Consider the following 19,891-nt stretch of genomic DNA (forward strand, 5'->3'; position numbering starts at 1 on the left):
GGAGGGAAGATTCTTAGAGATTGCTTGTGGATGTTCATGCTGTGTTTATTTGATTTGAGAAGCATTCTCTTCTTAACCAGCAGTTGTAGGCTTTTCTTAGCTCCAGGTGAAGGGGTGACTTCCGTCTTTGATTCAGTGCTCCTAATTGGGCTGTCCGTTAGCGGAGGTGGTGAGAAAACAATGCTAATGAGGTCAGGGGTTCAGTGCCCACGTGGGTCAGTTAGCTTTCCTTTGTTCTTTGGCCAAAAGTCTGTACAGGCAATACCTCGTTTTCTTGAGCTTCACTTCATCACACCTCACAGGTAGCATGGGTGCTTGCTTTTGTTTTTTGCTTTCACAAGTTGAAGGTTCAAGACTTCAGGGGAGGAAGTCACTGCAGATGTGGTGGAGAGAACAAGGGAAGTGGGATTGGAAGCAGAGCCTGTGAGCGAACTGCTGCCGTCTCAGGATAAAGCCGAACCGGCGAGGAGCTGTTTTCTCACGGATGAGCAAAGAAAGCGGTTTCCCGAGTTGGAATCCTCTCCTGGTGAAGACGCGATGAAGATTGTTGAAATGACAGCAAAGGATTTAGACTATCATATGAATTCAGTTGATAAAGCAGCGGCAGGGCTTGAGAGGACTGACTCTAGCTTTGAAAGGAATTCTGTGGGTAAAACGCTATCGAACAGCATCACATGCTGCGGAGAGATCGGTCGTGAAAGAAAAGAGTCAATGGATGCAGCCAATGTCGTTGTTGTCTTATTTTAAGACATGGCCGTAGCCGTGCTGACCTTCAGCAACCACCGCTCTGATCAGTCGGCAGCCGTCAACATCGAGGCAAGACCCTCCGCCAGCAAAAAGATTAGGATTTGCAGAAGGCTCAGATTATGGTTACCTTTTATTAGCAATGAGTATTCTTTAAATTTTTAGTTTATTTTAGAGAGAGAGAGAGAAAGAGAGAGAGAGCGCGCATGCCATCAACGGAAGGGCAGAGAGAGAGGGAGACAGAGGATCTGAAGCTGACAGCAGAGAGCCCAGTGTGGGGCTTGAACTCACAAACCATGAGATTTTGACCTGAGCCAAAGTCAGATGCTCAACCGACTGAGCCACCCAGGCACCTCAGCAATAAAGTATTTTTTAATTAAGGTGTATACATTTTTAAAGACACAATGCTATTGCGTACCTACTCGACTACAGTATAGTGTAAACATAACTTTTATATGCACTGGGAAACCAGAAAAGTCATTTGACTCGCTTTACTGTGATACTCCCTTTACTGAGGTGGTCTGGAACCAAACCCACAATATCTCCCAGGTTTGCCTGTGGTCTCTGTGTCCAGCTACTATGATGAAATAGAGATTGGGAGAGAGGAGGGGAATGCGGATCACTCTCTAATCTTAGACTCCCTGCAGTGAAGAACAACTCCAAGTTCATGTTCTTTTGCAGCAAAGTCACCTTCAGAGTTGGAAGGTGCCCGTTAAGAAGCAGTGAGGAGAATAAAAGGTAGAGTTCCACGGGGGTGTTAAGGAGCCCACAGCTACAGGATCCATGCTTCCAGCTAGAGCATCAGCTCGCTCATTTATGTCAATGAGATAACAGCAGAAGGAGAGATCATTATTATTTCCAGCCAATTTTTAATTTCTTATTAGCCAAAGTATCAAAACCTTCTCAACATTTGTGTACGGAATTAAAGTGGATTGCTTTGAGTATCGTGTCTTTTTGTTTTCTGTCACTGGCTATTGGAGACTCAAATGAACGATGACACGCTCATAGATAGCTGGAAAGAGAAGCCCTGACCTCAGCCTTAGATCTGGCTTTGCAATCTCAATGCATGGTTCCCAATGCTGTGCACAGCTTTCTCAGAATTCCTCTATCTTCTGTAATGCTTTGTAGCAACATAAATCAGAGTAGGCAGTAACCAAGCATGGCGGAAAAACTATGGGCTTCTATGTTATTTTATGACTCCTTAACTGTGTGTGTGTGTATGTGTGTGTGTGTGTGTGTGTGTGCGCACGCGCGTGTGCACATGCATCTTTGGGAAAGCTAACTGATTGCTTTGAGCCTCAGTTTGCTTGCTTGTAAAATGGGCATATTAATGCTTACCTCATAGGGCTGTTGGAAGAATCGTATAATAGTCCAATGTGGTACTTGGCATATTGTAAGTATTTTCCTTGATGACTTGAGGTCTTATTATTGACATGCATGTATTTATTTTAGTTGTTTGGCAAATTTCCCCCAGTTTATTGCAAACCCAAACGTGTAGAGCATCCATTGCTAATCCTCATTAGCAAATGCTGCTGATTGCCTTCCTGTATCCCTCAGCCCACCTGGATTCACCAGCAGTTAAGATAGACAGTCGACCTCTTCCCTCCTCAGGGACCTGGGTCTTTCTTCTTCTTTGCCTGAGGGCCTCCAAAGCCTCTTGCAAAATCTAGAAGTCTAACAGTTTGTGCTCCCAGAGGCAACCTTAATCTCAACCGAATGAAAGATGCCTGTAGTTAGAGTGTTTCTGAGACACATTCCATATGGTTTCCCAGAAGATTCTCAGCAGGACTGACCTGAAGTTGTCCACAGTGGAAACCCACTCATTAGTGCAGTCGTCTTCTTCTTCTTCTTCTTCTTCTTCTTCTTCTTCTTCTTCTTCTTCTTCTTCTTCTTCTTCCTTCTTCTTCTTCTTCTTCTTCTTCTTCTTCTTCTTCTTCTTCTTCCTTCTTCCTTCTTCTTCTTCTTCTTCTTCTTCTTCTTCTTCTTCTTCCTTCTTCTTCTTCTTCTTCTTCTTCTTCTTCTTCTTCTTCTTCTTCTTCCTTCTTCCTTCTTCTTCTTCTTCTTCTTCTTCTTCTTCTTCTTCTTCTTCTTCCTTCTTCTTCTTCTTCTTCTTCTTCTTCTTCTTCTTCTTCTTCTTCCTTCTTCTTCTTCTTCTTCTTCTTCTTCTTCTTCTTCTTCTTTCTTCTTCTTCTTTCTTCCTCTTCTTCTTTCTTCTTCTTCTTTTCTCCTTTCTCTGCCTCACCTTCCCCATTTCTTCACTTGTGATTCCTGGATTCACTTTGCAAATAAATTCCTGGCCCCCAGTTTCTTATCTCAGGGTTTTCTCTTTTTGGAGAACCCACACTAGAACACGTACCTCATAGGGTTTTTACTGTTAGTGTTTTAATTTATATGCGGTGTGCTTTGTTTGGGGGGTGGGTGCAGTTCTAGGAGTTTTAACAATGTGTATGTCCGTGTAAATACCACCACAATTAGGATCCAGAACACTTTCCTTACCCTAAAAATTCCCTCCCACTGCCTTTGTGAAGTGAAACCATCCCTCACCCCAACCCGTGGCAACAATCCCTTAGAGTTTTCTTTTCTCAGAATGTCATGCCATGTGTCCCCTTTTACAACTGGCTTCTTTCCTCGGCATAAGGCCTTTGGGATTCATCCGTGGTGCATGAGTCTCATTAGGTCATTCCTTTTCGTAGCCGAGTAGTATTCCCTTTTATGGATGTAAGACAGCTTATCAGCTCACTGTTGAAGGACATTGGGATTGTTCCCAGTTTTCTAAGATTATGAATAATGCTGCTATAAATATTCATGTGGGCTTTTATGTCTCTAGGGTGAATACCCAGGAGTGGATTTGCTAAGTCTCATGGTAAATGTATGTTTCATTTTGTAAGAAACTGCAGAATTTTTCCAGAGTGGGTGTACCATCTTGCATTCCCACCAGCAAACTGTCGCTCTATAATTCTGCAAGCACTTGGTATAGTCCTTATTTTTATTATTTTAGCCATTCCAACGGAGATACAGTGGCATTTCTTTGTGTTTTTAATTTGCATTTCCCTAATGGCTATTGATGTTGAGCATTATTTTTTGTGTGTGCTTATTTTGCCATAATATTTGTTCTTTGGTGAAGCATCTGTTTAAATCTTCTGCTTACTTTTTGGGTGATTTACTTTCTTACTGTCGTGTTTTGAGAGTTCTTTATGTATTCTGGATACAAGTTCTTTATCACATATGTGATATTTTCTCCCAGTCTGCACCTTGTCTTTTCATTGTCTCAGTCATAGGATTGTTATAAGGACTAATGAGTTTATACATGAAGTTCTTTGAAGATGAAATAAACATGCTACCTACATGTCAATTTGGGCATGTAATATGGAGAAGTTTTGACTTGGCATTCAGACACACCTGGGTTTGAATCCAGGCTCAGTCACCCAGTAACTGCTTTGCCGTGAACTGTCTTGTTAGTCTCCTCATCTGTCAACGGTAGATAACAATAGTACTTTACCATGTAGTAGGGTTGCTCTGAGGACTGAATGAAATAATATATGTCAAGGGCTTAGCCCTGGGCCAGGATACTATGAATGTCCAATAGTTGAGAAGTTTCTATTCGTAGCACAGCATTCTTTTTCATCTCTTAGCCTTCGCATAAGCTCTTTTCCTAGCTAAGATGACCCCTATTAAGGGGGCTTGGCTTGACGTGCCCAGTTTGGGCCAGGCACCCCTTCCTGGTGCTCCCACCACCCTTGAACCACCTTCCCTCACTGTGTTTTAAGCACAGTGAGATGTGATCCACTCGAGGGGCCAGGCTAATGCCTTTATCGTTGAAAAGAATTCTAGGTCGTGTTCGATGAATGACTGAATAAATAAGTGAACAAATTTATCTCATGCTTTGTCTGGGAGTTCCCATTAGCCACCCCTCTGAGCATTGCCAAGTTCAGTCCCTTTAAGACGGCCCTGAACCCCCCCATGCGGATGTCTGACTTCCACCAGGATGCTGCTTGCACTCAGCCAGATACCGAGTCTTTGACTAGTTGGATGCCGAATGGAGAAACTTGAATGCTCTGCATCTATTTACTTTTACCACATGCCATAAAAATTAAAAATACATTGTACCACAAGCGCAGTATTTAGTGTTTCACTTTAATTACATTCAAGTGTGTTGCTAAATAGTCTTGAGAAAACCTTAATGACCAGCTGTTCTACCCTTTTCCCATATGTCAGAAATGGTTTCTGAAATCACATTCTGGGACAGTAAGGTTGTATAATTAGACAGTGTATAGTTAACACTTCTAGATTTTCCCCTTAAACTGTGGACCCTTTATGCTAACATATTGCACGATTCTGCTGGTTTGGCGCAATACAATTAAGTGACGTGCCAGGCAGCAGCCGAGCTATGCAAACTCCATCAGACTTGTTATCACTGCACCATTATTTCCTCATATCTCTTTCATCGTCAGGATGGCATGCTTTTGTGTGTGTGTGTGTGCTATGCAATATTCAGCATGTTTGGCTGACAAATAAACTTAGTGAAGAGGGCTGTAAATTTTTAATATTCCTTTCATAATGCCATTTATCTTACTAGAATTAGATGTAAGAGTGGCTTTTGCATCCTTTCGAACAAAGAGCTATCACTCAAATGCATAGCAACCATTTAAGGAAACAAGACGAAACCAAAATTCCCCAAGGTCGTAATAGAAGCCAATATTTTACTCTGCTTCCGGTGGGGGAACTGGGGATTCTTTCTACCCCCAGACTGGATTTGGGAGCTAGAAGAAGTTGAATTTAGACGATTGGTTATTGTGAACATAAGTCATTACTCACTTGCAGTTGCTTGACTCTGAGCTTAATGAGTTGTTTTGAAACCATAGTAATATTTTATTTGATTAAATTCAGCTAATTCTTTGATTTTTTTTTTTTTTTGAGTTTAGACAGGAGACTGAAATAGAAATACGAAATAAGGTAATGGAAACATTCTATCAACTAATAATATTCTTTGGCTCTCCTTCTTCTTCTCCCCTCAAGAAAATGTACTTGACATTGTCCTAAATCACAAATCAAAAGGTAACTCTGATTTCTGATTGGGAATTGCCCAGATAAATACATTAAGGCCAAGTCACAGCTGAAGCTTTCTTCGGTCCTAAAGCATCACATTCATTTTTTTAAAAAGGCTGAGAGACATCTTTGGTGTTCGAAGACCGATTTCCAACATTTTTTTCTTCTAAGCTTGAATTTCCAATGACTTATTTAGATGTAGGCACTGACAGCTGTAATCATGTTTTAAATCTTGCTTTGTATCCTTAGTTATAATGTTGTTCAATTAATATTCAGAATAATGGAAGTGATGTGCCGTTTTGAAAAAGACTTGAATACAGTCCAATGCTTTGGGAAACTGACTCTCGAGAGGATTAATCAGCATTTAAAACTTGCATTAATAAAAATCTGATCTTCCCCCATGCGGCACGCATAATACTTTCCTTTTTTAAACATTTAGTTTAATAATATGGCAGCCTTTGTCATGATTTTTAAAGGGATTTTAAAATTGAGCTCCTTCAGATCAATTCTGCCTTGACCCTTGTACATAATTGGACACTTGCAATTTAAAAATATAAGGATGCTCTTTTGCATGGTACCCTAAGCTATATTTCCATTATTGAACATAAGGGCAATAGTGCACTACAACTTTGTACTTCACATTTCCTTTTTTCCCCCCTCTCTTTATATCCAGAGAGTTTTCAATCTTTCTTCAAAGCTCAATTATCTAAACCCAGTCCTCGAGAGGAAAAGAGCAAAAAACTACCTTTAAATAATGAAAAATGAGCATTAGCAGTAAGACCGGTTGCTGGAAATGGCATGATGTCAAACAATATTGATAATTTGTGGTCTCGTTTTATTTGTTTTTAAATAAGCGTAAGTAACACTGAGTTACTGACATGGAAACAAGAATTTGGATTCTAAATTCAAAATAAAATGACACGATGGAGAATGGACTGAGACACAGTGGACTGGAGGCTCTGTTTGGCTTCTAGCTAAATGGGGACGAAATCAATTTTAGAAACAGGGAAGAAAGATGATTGTGAAAGCCGAATAGAAAAAAAAATGCTGTTTTATCCTAGTCGGGTAATTGGTTGCTTTATGACCAGAAATAAAGTCAAGAGAGCACACGCTTCTGCTGGTCCTGGCTCTTAGACCAGCGGCTTGCTCTCTGGCCCGGGGCCAGCTGCCTTTCCTCCGCTGAGACCCTGTCTGACGCTGCTGACCATCGGGACAGAGCAAGGTCTCCTTCACGGTGCCAAAGGTGGCCTGGAAGGATTTTATTCTTCCCCTTGCATGGTTTTAGAAAAAATCTCTTAGCTTCTATGATGAAGCAGTAGATACCGCGGAGCAAATTCTTATCACTGCTGGGCCTTATTAGGATTTTATAGCAGGCACAGCAAATGGTCAATAAATGCTTATTGAAAGAGTCTCTTTAAAAGCCCTCATTAAGTGCCTGCCCACCTGCAGTGGCCGAACTGGCTTCCTGCTCAGGAGACTTAGGCTCACCTGGCCACCTTTCCAACAGAGGGGGCGCTGTTTTTCCTTGTAGTGCCAGGACTGCTTTGAGATGGGGGGGTCATGAAAAGAAGGCAACTGAGGCCTTCGGAAAGGCCAGGGTCACTGCCCCATGAAGGAGCAGGAGGAACGGTGGGGAAGTGCATGGGATGTTGGGACAGATAATAAGAGAATGAAAGCATTTATTTAAGATACGACTGGACAGTGAAGTGTTTTCACCATATATATGCCTAAGGGCACGTTACATTAACGGAGATGTTAAAGACACGAGGGTCAAAAACCAGTGACGCTTGATGGAAGCGTTGGTGGCCCGTGCACTTTTATCCACAGGACCAAGGACATTTGTGGAGGTGACTGAGAGCTGGTTTGAATGGAGAGAGAGGACCGCTGCTTCTGTCTTTCTTTTTCTTTTTTTTTATTTAAAACAATTTTTTTTAATCTTTATTTATTTTTGAGAGAGAGACAGTGTGAGCAGGGGAGGAGCAAAGAGAGAGGGAGACTCAGAATCTGAAGCAGGCTTCAGGCCCCAGCCGTCAGCACAGAGCCTGACACGGGGCTCGAGCCCACGAACCATGAGGTCGTGACCTGAGTCGAAGTCGGCCACTCAACCGACTGAGCCACCCAGGCGCCCCCTGTCTTTCTAATAGGAAAGTCTCTTTCTCAGACTATTGAAAGGATTTTTGTTTGCTGCTCTGTTTGTTTTTATTGCTCTGCAACATTTTTTCTGCCACGTGTGGCTGTCAGGGAGGTGGATGACAAATCTGGGCCCTGGGCCCAAGTGGGTACCCTGCCCTCTTCTAGAGGGAATGGGGCAATGAACGCCTGCCTGCTTCCTGAATACGCTTTTTCCCCCCCCCCGATCCTGGCATTTGGGGAATTTGTTTAGCTTCTGGGGGGTGGGGGGGGGGGAGGTGCGGGGGGTGGGGGGAGATCTTACCACCCTGTTTTGTGGCCAGATTAGGAACATTTTGACAGGCTCAAGACTCCCTCTTCTCTTGGCCCAGGATAATCTTTCTAAAATTCAGATGAGATTAGGTCAGTTCCTTGATTTCAAATGGTAATGGCTTCCCTTAGCCTATTAAAGGAAATCTCAAAGCTTTAGCATTACCAACAAAGCCTTCCCTATTTGACCCCAGGACTCCCGTCAGGCTGTGTCTTTTCTTTTTCCTCCACTATCCCCAGACACCTGGCACTCGGGTCTGAGTAGCCTAGACATCTCTCCTTAAACAGAAATGCTTTTCCTGACTCAGCGCCCTTGCTCAAATAACACCCTCTTTTTTGCGTTTGGTCTGCCTGGAGAGCTCCTACTCATCCTTAGGTGCCCAGATGGAATGCTTCCTCCTCTCTGTGGCTCTTCCTGGATTCCCCTGCTGCTCTCTCCTGCTTCTGCCTCCTTCACCCTATCCCCACTCAAGGAGAATTAGTCCTCCTAGATCTGTGTTCCCTCGACTACAGCATTTATCATTTGTGCTATAGGGACTTTTTATTGTTTTTCCCACAAAACTGTGTATTATGCAAGAGTTGGAATGCTAGCTCCAAAGTTGTTATTTCATAAATATTTGTTGAAGTGAATTTGCCCTTCAATAAGCACTAAGTGTATTTCAAAATGTTAGAACTAAAAGAACATAGTTTATAGTTAAAAGTTTGTTTCCCTTAAGTCCATCAAGTATAATAGTATATAAATTAAGAGCTTAGACCTACCTTAGAATTTAAAAGCTGTCTTCCGAGAGATATATATTTCTTTTCTACACCAGACCCTAAGATGCAGTGATACATCTAATAATCACAGAAATATCTTTTTTTTTTCTGATTTCAGAAAAACTTAGAATGCAGGTCGATTAATTGTTTGGTTTAGACTCTATATCTAGTAGAACTCCCTACCTCCAATAAGATTGGCACTTGAATATGGATCCCTGAAAAGCATTTGATCAGATTCAATGTAAGCATTTGTCGCTTGCAACGCAGCGGGAGATGGGACTCAAGGAAGTTTTCTGCCCGGTGATGCGGCTGGGAAAAGCGGTGTTCCTTCAGGTCACATCTGCGGTGGAGTCAGTCGGTCACACAACCTCCAAAGTCACAGTATTTTCTAGGCAAGCCAATCTCAAGCCTAGTTGCCTATGGGGAATCATCTAGAAGAGGACGTGGAAAACTACAGCCCACAAGATAAATCCAGCACGCTGCCTGTTTTTGTAACAATAAAGTTCTTTTGGAACACAGCCACACCCTCTTATTCTCCTGTTGCCTATGGCTGTTTTCATGCTACAATGGTGGCGTGAATAGTTGCAACAAAAATTGTACAACCCACAAAACTGAAAATATTTACCATGTGGCTTAAAAAAATTTTTTTTTAACGTTTTATGTTATTACTGAGAGACAGAGAGAGACCGTGAGCATGGGAGGGGCAGAGAGAGAGGGAGACACAGAATCTGAAGCAGGCTCCAGGCTCCCAGCTGTCAGTACAGAGCCCGATGTGGGGCTTGAACCCACAAACCGTGAGATCATGACCTGAGCTGAAGTCGGACGCTTAACCGACTGAGCCACCCAAGCGCCCCTACTATGTGGCTCTTTACAAAAACAACAACAACAACAACAAAAAAAACATTTGCTGACCCTTGGTCCATAAGTTTCATGTTGGTTTTGTTTTTTAAATAATATAGATGTCTGAGCCCTGACTTAGATGGATTGGTAAGTGAAGGGATACATCCTGGTCGTTAGTATCTTTAAGAAGCTCCATCCACATGTGAGTCTGATTACAGACCCTTCATTTTTATTTTTCAAGAAGTTATCCATAAATCGTGCTAAGCAAATTCTCACAGCACGAGGAATCTCTCTCTAAGGCAAGCACCACATTTTACTTATCTTTGCATCTGTAATACCCAACACAACTCCCACCATAATTTGATGTGATTAATGCTCTCGCTAAGTGAATGGGTGAAGGGTAAGGTGAGCAGTCTTAGATCACAGATGCAACTGGAACTCCCTGAAAATCACAATCAATTGCAGGTACCCTCTCAGGCCCTGGACATGTGCCCAGTTCCTTTCTAGTGAGATCTCTTTCTTTCTTCCAACTCCAAACTAACCTAGAAAGACACAAATGCTACTGATTCTCTGAGGATCTGATACCTAAAAAAAGAATTTCCAAGAGGGTCAAATGATGCGTGCTTTGGTCTGCATAAACATGGTCATCTTCTCATTGCTTGGGACATTCAGGGGGAAAAAATCAACTCATCATGAGCAATGGTACAGATGGTATATTTGGCATCAGCAGCCTGCATAGATCAGAGATGCATTTATTTACATGACTTTGTTTGCATTGCGACCATTTATCTGGGCCCTTGCTCACATTTAACCTTTTGGAGGGTCAGGAAGGAGTGAGCCACTTTGCCCTTGGGATTGGACGGAGCAAACCCCTTATACAGATGATGTTTGCATTTCCTCCTACCTGCAAAACACTCATTTCTTACAGCATCAGAAAACATTTGGTTATGTTATCTCGTGGGTCCAGGAGGAGTGTGGAGGGTGCCAAATTTAAGAGCCATTGCCAAAGGCCATGGTTCACATTATGTACACAGCACGCCAGTAGAACTGGCTCTAACTAGTTGTAGATTCAAGCTCTGGCCTCAGAGGCAAAGGACCCCTGTTAGTCATTTCCAACTGGGATCATGCCCTTTGCCTTTGGTTGTGAGATAGCTTTGTGTCTGTGCACCAACCATGGCCTGCAGGCACAGCTGATGGACCACTGTGACTGACCTCTTCCGGGCTGGGACGGTGAGCCCCCAAAGTAGTGCCAAAATGGCCTCAGACCCCCAGGGTGACATGGAGAGAATGCTCCCAAATGGCATGGGGCCTTAGAAAGGGCCTGGAAAACTTGGTTTGGTTCTAGACCTGGGAATGCCACGTGCTGGGCCGAGTCACTGGAGCTCTCATCTGCAAAATGGGGACAAGTTACTGTCTCTGAGCTTTGTTTTCCTCATCCCTCAACAGGGGTGGTCAAAGCTGTTCGTGACAGCCCAGCTAATCTGCAGAAAACAGTGGGCACGGAAACTAGAGCCAAGTAAACACTCGATGAAAGTTTGGGTTTTTTGTATTACTATTATCGTGGCCATTATTATTGACATGGGCGGCTTGCTCAATGCTCCTTGTGGTCGTGAGAATGGGGTAGCTGCTGTTGATGTGCTCTGTGAACATGCAGGACTTGGCAGATGTGAGAAACAGAGATGTCAGAGGGAAGGAAGGCTGAGTGCTTCTAAAGCCTACCTGTCAAAGCACATTTCGCCGTGGCTTTTGGGCCAAGAGTCCCGAATATTTTTTTTAAGTTTTTATTTCACTTCCAGTTAGTTAACGTACAGGGTTCTGTTAGTTTCAGGAGTACAATTTAGTGATTCGACACTTCCGTACATCACCCAGTGCTCATCACGACAAGTGTCCTCCTTAGTCCCCTTCCCCTATTTCACCCATCTCCCCACCTACCTCCCTTCTGGTCACCATCAATTTGATTTCTATGGTTAAGAGTCTGTTTCTTGGTTTGGCTGTCTGTCTCTCTTTTTCGCTTTGCTCCTTCGTTTTGTTCCTTAAATTCCACATATGAGTGAAATCACATGCTGTGTGTCTTTCTCTGGCTGACTTATTTCGCTTAGCACAACATTCTCTTGAGTTCCATCCGTGTCTTTGCAAGTGGCCCAATATTTTTGAAATAAGAAACTACTGTTTATTTTTCTAAACTCTTGAGAGACCAGTGGGCCATCCATGGGTAAGCGGTTGTTCTGGGGTCCTGTGTATCAGCGAGGAGGCAGCTGAAGTGCTGGTGGGAATGTTCCCGAGCAGAACCAGAGTGGGGCCCACGGCTGCAAGGGCTGCACTTGCTGCTGTGTGTGAGGCAGTCACAGAGGGACACGAGAGGTGCCGTGGCAGAGAAGGCAAGCACGTGGGGCCATCCACCTGGAAGAGCATTGGGAGAGAGAAGCAATTCCCTGGTGTTTTAAAAATGTGTTACTTCACTTTGCCCATGAACCCAGGGGCCCCACTCAGCAGGCCTCTTGTTGCTTCCCTCCTGTGCCTAGACCCATACAAAAGGGGCCGTGCTTTGAGGAAGCTGAGTAGAGTGATCTCTCTCCTGGTTGAAACACGAAAAGACAGAAGAAATCAAGGCTGCCCTTGAAGATGATGGGACGATGTGGATTAGAGTCCGTTATTTTGTATAAGCGCATCGCAATGGTGGTTCGTGAGGAAAAGATCATTGCCCAGTGTGTTCTACCAGTTTTTCATGAGAAGTCTTCAGTGCAACCGGAAGAAATCCCAGATGCTCAGAATGACAGCCGCTGGTCGTGACCGTGGTGTCTTAGAAGCTCTGGGACCACACGCCTCATGGTTGGGATGCCCCCAGGTGCCCTACAAGGCCTTGTTCGCACCACTTGGAAACGCTCACCTGGGTTAAGCAATTCAGGAAGTCAGGTCAGTCAACAACAACTAGCTTGTTCCCACACATCTTACCTGCCAGAGTGAAGTTCCAGGCAGATAATAGGTATTCAGTAACAATTTAAGATTAACAACCAATCGGGGCGCCTGGGTGGCTCAGTCGCTTAAGTGTCTGACTTTGGCTCAGGTCGTGATCTCGTGGTCCGTGAGTTCGAGCCCTGCGTCGGGCTCTGTGCTGACGGCTCAGAACCTGGAGCCTGCTTCTGATTCTGTGTCTCCCTCTCTCTCTGACCCTCCCCCCGTTCATGCTCTGTCTGTCTCAAAAATAAATAAACGTTAAAAAAAAAAAGAAGATTAAGATTAACAATTTATGATTAGTAGTAACATTATTAGTTACTATTATTAGTTATCAGCTATGTTATTATTAGTTATTATTAGTAGTAACAACTTATTATTAGGAATAATATATACTCTTGGTCAAAGCTTACTAGATTCCAGCCACTTTCATAACTACTTTAACATGCGTTGCTTAATATGATCCTCACAAGGGCCTGATGCGATAGTTAGCATCATCACCATCTTTAGAGGTGAACACATGTCGCCTCTGAGAACCTAACCTGGTCAAGGGCATACAGTTAAGTCGTAGAGCTGGGATTCCACCCAGGCCGACAGACTCTGAGCCCAGTAAACCATACGCAGGCCCCATAGACTTGATTTAGAAGTGATGTGCAGCTTTCAAAAGAAACAAAATGGTGAAATTAGGGGGGTGTCTGCTTAAGGCGTTTCCTTAACTGACTGCATTTTAATTTTTGACTCAACAGATTTTTTTAGCGATACAAGTTTGGTAATAACTTAGTAAAAATTATGCAAAACAAGTATTACAGCACGTAGAGCAAGTGCTCAAGGATTGGTGTGACAGCATGGAAGGAAGGAAGGACGGAGGGGAGGAAGGAGGGAAGGAGAGAGGGAAGGAGGGAAGGGAGGGAAGGAGGGAGAGGAAGGAGGGAGTGAAGGAAGGAAGGAATGAGGGAAAGGAGGAAGGAGGGAAGGAGGGAAGGGAGGGAAGGAGGGAGGGGATGGAGGGAGTGAAGGAAGGAGGGAAGGAAGGAAGGAAGGAGGGGGAGAGAGAAAGGAAGGAAGAAGGAAAGATAGACTAATTTGATGGTAAAAATAGAAATTGTGTGTGTCATTATAAGTTCTCATATTTTCTTTCCACTTTCTGCTTCTTTATAATGCACTCTCCTCAGAGAAGTGGCTAAGAGGGACCCAGCACCGAGCATAGCTTTATGTCCTCCAATGTCGGGGTGGGGTGGCCCAGAATTACAGCAAAGAGGGAATGACGCCCCCGTTCACCCTGTGTGCAACTCTACCCACGGGACTGAAGGGAAAGCTCAAATCGGCAGTTCCCTTAAGCCTGGGAGAAGGAGCGAATGACAGCCAGGCTCTCTCATCATCCAGTTACATCTTGGGTGTGTGTGTGGGGGGGGGGGGTGTTCGGATTTTCTCAGCTCTCCGCTGCCCTCTGCCCTGGCAGTCAGGGCGCCTGGAGAAGATGGGGAGTTTGCAGTCCTCCAGGGGCACCGCCTGTATCCACACCAGCCACCACCACTCTGCAGTAGCAATGGATGTGGAAGACCACACCGACGTAGAGAACTAAACCCGAGCCGATTCCAGCAGCACCTGCAGGGCAGACCACAGAGGGAGGCGAGGCGGCCACTGTGCCAGAGGAAGCTGGTGGTGGATGCATCACACAGAGCCGAGAGGCCAAGGAGAGGTGATTTGGGGGCAGCGGGGTGGGGGTGGGGGTTAGCGTGCTCTTGGATAGCACTTTGCAGGGGGACTGGACGGTCTCTGAGACAAGGGTTGCAAGAGAGATGAAAGGAGAGATTTCAGCCTGAGAGAAGGAATCATGGCGCACAGGTCCCTGGAAAGAGAGAAAAGGGAAGGCACCCAAGGACAGAGGATTGTCTCATGAAGCGGTGTTTAGCTGTTCTAGTGGAGAGGGAGGCGGGCGTTGTGGGCAGAAGGAGCACATCTTGTCTATTTCAAAGTGCCCGGGCAGTGTCCAATTCCAGGGTTGCAGAGTTAGACTCAATGTAGCAAAAGAACTCTCCTAAAGTGCTCTGAAACACAGGAGAAAGGAGCAGCAACCTCCCAAGCAGGCAGAAGGGGTAGTGGTGGGTGAGGCAACTTGCTAAGTCTTTTTCACAGTTAATTGCTGCCCCTGGGTAATTGACTTAAAGAGATGGAGAGCTGCTGCGGGTATTGTCCATGTTGACTTTGCAGTACAGTTTTTTTTTCCCCCCCAGGTGCTGTGGACCGAATTTTGTCCTGAAAGTCATGTTAAATCCTCATCCCCAATGTGACTGTATTTAGAGTAAGGAAGTAATTAAGGTTAAAAAGGGTCACAAGGGTGGCATCCCGCTCTCATAGGGTTAGTGTCCTAATGAGAAGAGGTATCAGAAAGCTCTTTCTCCTTCTCCATCATGTGAAAACACAGCAGAAAGGCTGCTGTCTGTAAGCCAGAGAGAGGTCTTAGCAGAAACAGCATTAGCTGGCACCTTGATCTTGGGCTGCCCAGAACTAGAAGAAAGTAGATTCCTGTGTGTTAGCATGGTCTGTGATATTTTGAGCCTGAGCAGACAAGAAAGGAGAAAAATGAAATGCTTTAAATTATCTGCAAGCCCAATCTCTTATAAGGTGTGCTCAGAGAAGATTGTAAAGTGAAAGGATGTTCGTGAAACTTTGGCTTTCTTTACAGGGCTGAGGAGTTATCCCCAAACGGTCCAATTGAGCCCCAAGGTTTGCACATCTGGGAGGCCAACATTTATTTGGAAAAGTCTGGATGCATTTTGGAAATGAAAAGGGCTGTATGGAAAGCAGCACTATTAAAGCAGAGAGTAAATAAAAGAGGAGGGAAGCAATCTCCCCCCACCCCCCCGCGCCGCCAACAAAAATGCTACAGACAGAAATGCTTAGGCCAACTTTACTACTGAGTATTTCCTTTAAAAAAATTCATGTCTCCTAAAACCAACTCCAAATGGGACCATATAAACCCAGACACTAGAGCCAGGGGAATTTTCCAGTGAGGGAGAACATTTTGATAACATTAGCAATTTAGTTTTCTCATAAGGAAATAAAAAGGAAATTAATTCAATGATTTGTTACGAATAGTTACAAAAATGTACAGTTTCAGAGATTAGTGGGGAATGTCGTTAGTGCTGGAGGCAGCAATTCTCTGTTCTGCTAGAGGAGATGAATTCTAGTATTTTACTTGTGTGTCAGGTGCATGAGAGGAACAAGTGGCCCCGGGGTCCCGTCCCCTTGTCCTGGAAAAGGTGCAGACGTATCGGGAATATATCTCCAGCTTTCTCGTCCTATTGAATTTCTCTTTTTTTTCCCCCTTAATATTTGCTTGAAATTTTTCCGTCTTTATTGAGATATAATTAACACATAATATTGTGTTCGTTTAAGGTGTACAACACAATGATTTGATGCATTTATATATTGCAGTATGATTACAACAGTAAGGTTAGTTAACGCATCCATGACCTCACATGGTTACTTCTGTGTGTGTGTGTGTGTGTGTGTGTGTGTGCACAAGTGCATGTGTTGAGAACTTTTAGGATCTACTCTCTTAGCAACTTTCAGTTATTTAGTACAATATTGTTAACTGTTGTCACCATGCTGTACATTAGATCCCAGATATTATTCATCTCAAAGCTAAAGGTTTGTGCCCTTGGACCACATTCACCCATTCCCCCCAGCCCCACCCTGTCCTTAGCAACTGCCAATCTACTGTTTCTGTGAGTTCAGTTTTGTTTTTTGGGTTTTTTTGTTGGATTCTGCATATAAGTGAGGTCATACAGTACTTGTCTTTCTCTGACTCATTTCACTTAGCATAATGCCCTCAAGGTTCATCCGTGTTGTTGCAAATGACAAGATTTCCTTCTTTTTCATGGCTGAATAACAGTCCATTACATGAATGGAATATATATAGATATCTCACATTTTCTTTACCCATTCACATGTTGATAGATACATCAGTTGTTTTGATGGCTTGACCTTGGCTATGCTTTATTTATTTATTTATTTATTTTTTAAGTAGGCTCCACTCCTAGTGTGGAGCCCAACATGGGGCTTGACCTCAAGACCTTGAGATGAAGACCTGAACTGAGATCAAGAGTCAGACCCTTAACCGACTGAACTCCTCAGGCACCCCATTGACCTTGGCTATCGTAAATAATGCTAAAATGAACACAGGGCACAGGTATCTCTTCAAGATAATGATTTCATTTCCTTCTCATAGATACCCAAAAGCAGAATTGATGAATCGTATGGTAGTTTATTTCAGTTTTTCTTTTGAGGAAACTCTGTACTGTTTTCCATAATGGCTGTACCAATTTATATTTCCACCAACAGTGTACGTGTTTCCTTTCCTTTATATCCTGGCCAGCACTTGTTATTTGTTGTCTTTTTGATAACAGCCATCCTAACACATGTGAGGTGGTGGTTCCTTGTGGTTTTGGTTTGCATTTTCCTGGTGATTCGTGATGTGATGGATGTGATAGACCTTTCCATGGACCTGTTGGACCATTTGTATATCTTCCTTGGGAAAATAACTATCCAGGCCTTTTGCGCATATTTAATTGGCTTATTTGGGTTTTGTTTATTTGTTTGATTTTACTATTGAGTTTGACTTCCTTATATATTTTGGACATTAATCCCTTACCAGATATATGGTTTGCATATATTTTCTCCCATTCCATAGATTGCCTTTTCATTTTCTTGATGATTTCTTTTGCGGTGTCAAAGCTTTTTGGTTGGATGTAGTACCACTTATTTTTGCTTTTGTTGCCTGTGTTTTTGAAGTCAACCCCCCAAAATAATTGCTAGGGCCAATGTCAAAGAGCTTACTCTCCTATATTTTCTTGTAGAAATTTTACAGGTTTCAGGCCTTGCATTTCAATCTTAATCCATTTCGAGTTACTTTTTGTAAATAGTGCAAGGTAAGGGTCTAGTTCATGCTTTTCCATGTGAATATCTAGTTTTACTGACACCGTTTATTGAAGAGACTGTCTTTTCTCCATTGAGTGGTATTGGCTCCGTTGTCCAATACTAGTTGATCATTTATGCATGGGTTTATTTCAGAGTTCTCAATTCTGTTCCAGGGGCCTCTGTATCTGTTTTTATGCCTACTGTCTTGATTACTCTAGCTTTGTAATATCATTTGGAATCAGGAAGTGTGATATATTCAGCTTAGTTCTTTCTCAAGATTGCTTTGGTTATTTAGGGTTTTTCATGGTTCTGTGTGAATTTTATGACTTGTTTTTCTATTTCTGTAAAGGATGCCATTCAAATCTTGACAGGGGTTGCATGGAATCTGTCAATCACTGTGACTAGTATGAGCATTTTAACTGTTCCTTCTTCTAATCCATGAACACAATATCTTTCCACTTAGTTGTGTTTTCTTTAGTTTCTTTCATCAATGTTTTATAGTTTGAAAGTACACAGATTTTCCACTTCCTTGGTTAAATTTATCCCTGAGAATTTTATTCTTTTTGATGCCATTCTAAATGCTGGGGTGAGGAGATACCCATTTCATTTTCAAATAGTTCCTTGTACGTATATAGAAATGCAACTGATTTTTGCATGCCGATTGATTCTTGTTGATTAGAAAAGGAATTGAGAGCTACTGAAAGGCAGATAAGAGATATCCAAAGAGAAAAAGGAAGAGTGAAACCATCTGTGAAAGATACTGCCAAGAAGGGCCAGAATATCTGTGTGGTTCTGACTAATGAGATGATAGGTCAAGGAAGGCTATGAACAAGCTTTACGCAAAGCTCTCATGAACTCTGTGCTCATGGAAATGAAGAATGAGCTGGTGGTTTGAAAGTGGCTGGTTCCCTAAAAAGGAGCACAGAATTGATAAAGACCATTTAGAATCTTGTGACGATTTCACCAGTCCGGGGTCCCATACAGGAATTGTCCAAAGAGATTATGAAGGCCAGGATCATGGAAGAGGTGTTAGAGGACGCTTTTGAGAGCCCGGATGATCTGGAAACAGTGGAAGAAGCAACAGAAGTGGAGTTGATAAAATTTTGTTTGAAGCAGAGCCTTTGGCAAAGCACCTAGAAATGTGACTGATATACTTCCGGAGACTAAACCTCCAGGACGAATAGCCACCTCAGAAGATAAGGAATAGGAAGAAGCCTTAGAGCCATTGCAGCCCTAGCTGGTCACGCTCCACAGTGTGGGGCTGCCTTGCAGGGCCATCGCTCTCTTCATGGCTCACACACACTCTTCTGAAACAGCCATCTTTTTATGTGTCTCTTGCATGACACCTCTGTGACGAGGCATTGCATTCTGGAGGAGGTCCTTCGCTAATATCTCTTCATTCTCTGCAGAGCTTTTAGGATCTTTGCAGGATTGTTCTTATGAGAGGTGGTGTAAGGAAAAGCGTCAGCTTTGAGATTGTAAACAGAAGGATTTTATTTTTGCAGGGAAGGCTGGAGAAATCTGTCTTCTCTCAAAGCACTTCTGAGAATAGAGTTGATGGCCTGAATAACGAGGATTCTGTACTTTTTTTGGTTTGTAAAACACTACATAAATAGATTTTTAAGAAACTTCTGCTTTCACACAGAAAAAAGTTTTAGAGTTTTCTATACCTAAGATCATGCCATCCTCAAGGAGAGACTATTTTACGTCTTCCCTTTTGATTTGGATGCTTTTAATTTTTTTTTCTTGCCTTATTGCTCTGGCTAGGACTTCCAGTACTATAGGAGTGGGCAACCTTGTCCTGTTCCTGATCTTAGAGGAAAAGCTTTCAACCTTTCACCATTGAGTGTGTTGTTAGCTGTGGGCTTGTCATATATGGCCTCTCATATATGACAAGAGTTTTTATCATGAACGGATGTTGAACTTTTTAAAATGCTTCTCCCCATCCATTTAGATGTTTATATTCATTTTATCTTTTATTCTATTAATGTGATAGACCACCTTTATTGATTTGCATGTGGTGAATCATCCTTGCATCCCAGGGATTCATCCCACTTGATCATGGTGTGTGATCTTTTATATATGCTGTTGAATTCTATTTGCTGAGAATTTCTGCATCCATATTCATCCAGAATATTGCACTATAAAACTATAGTTTTTTTTCTTGCACTGTCCTTATTTGGCTTTGGTA

General features: G+C 43.0%; 1 protein-coding gene and 1 pseudogene across 1 annotated transcript in view; both read left to right on the forward strand.

Annotated features, from left to right (window-relative positions):
* LOC109495639 (collagen alpha-1(II) chain-like) overlaps positions 1 to 19,891 on the forward strand; it is a 169,134-nt gene that overhangs the window by 126,187 nt on the left and 23,056 nt on the right. The window lies entirely within an intron of this gene.
* Positions 751 to 19,468, forward strand: LOC101081947 (annotated as a pseudogene).

The sequence above is a fragment of the Felis catus genome, chromosome F1, assembly GCF_018350175.1.
Source record: "Felis catus isolate Fca126 chromosome F1, F.catus_Fca126_mat1.0, whole genome shotgun sequence".
Taxonomy (NCBI): Eukaryota; Metazoa; Chordata; class Mammalia; order Carnivora; family Felidae; genus Felis; species Felis catus.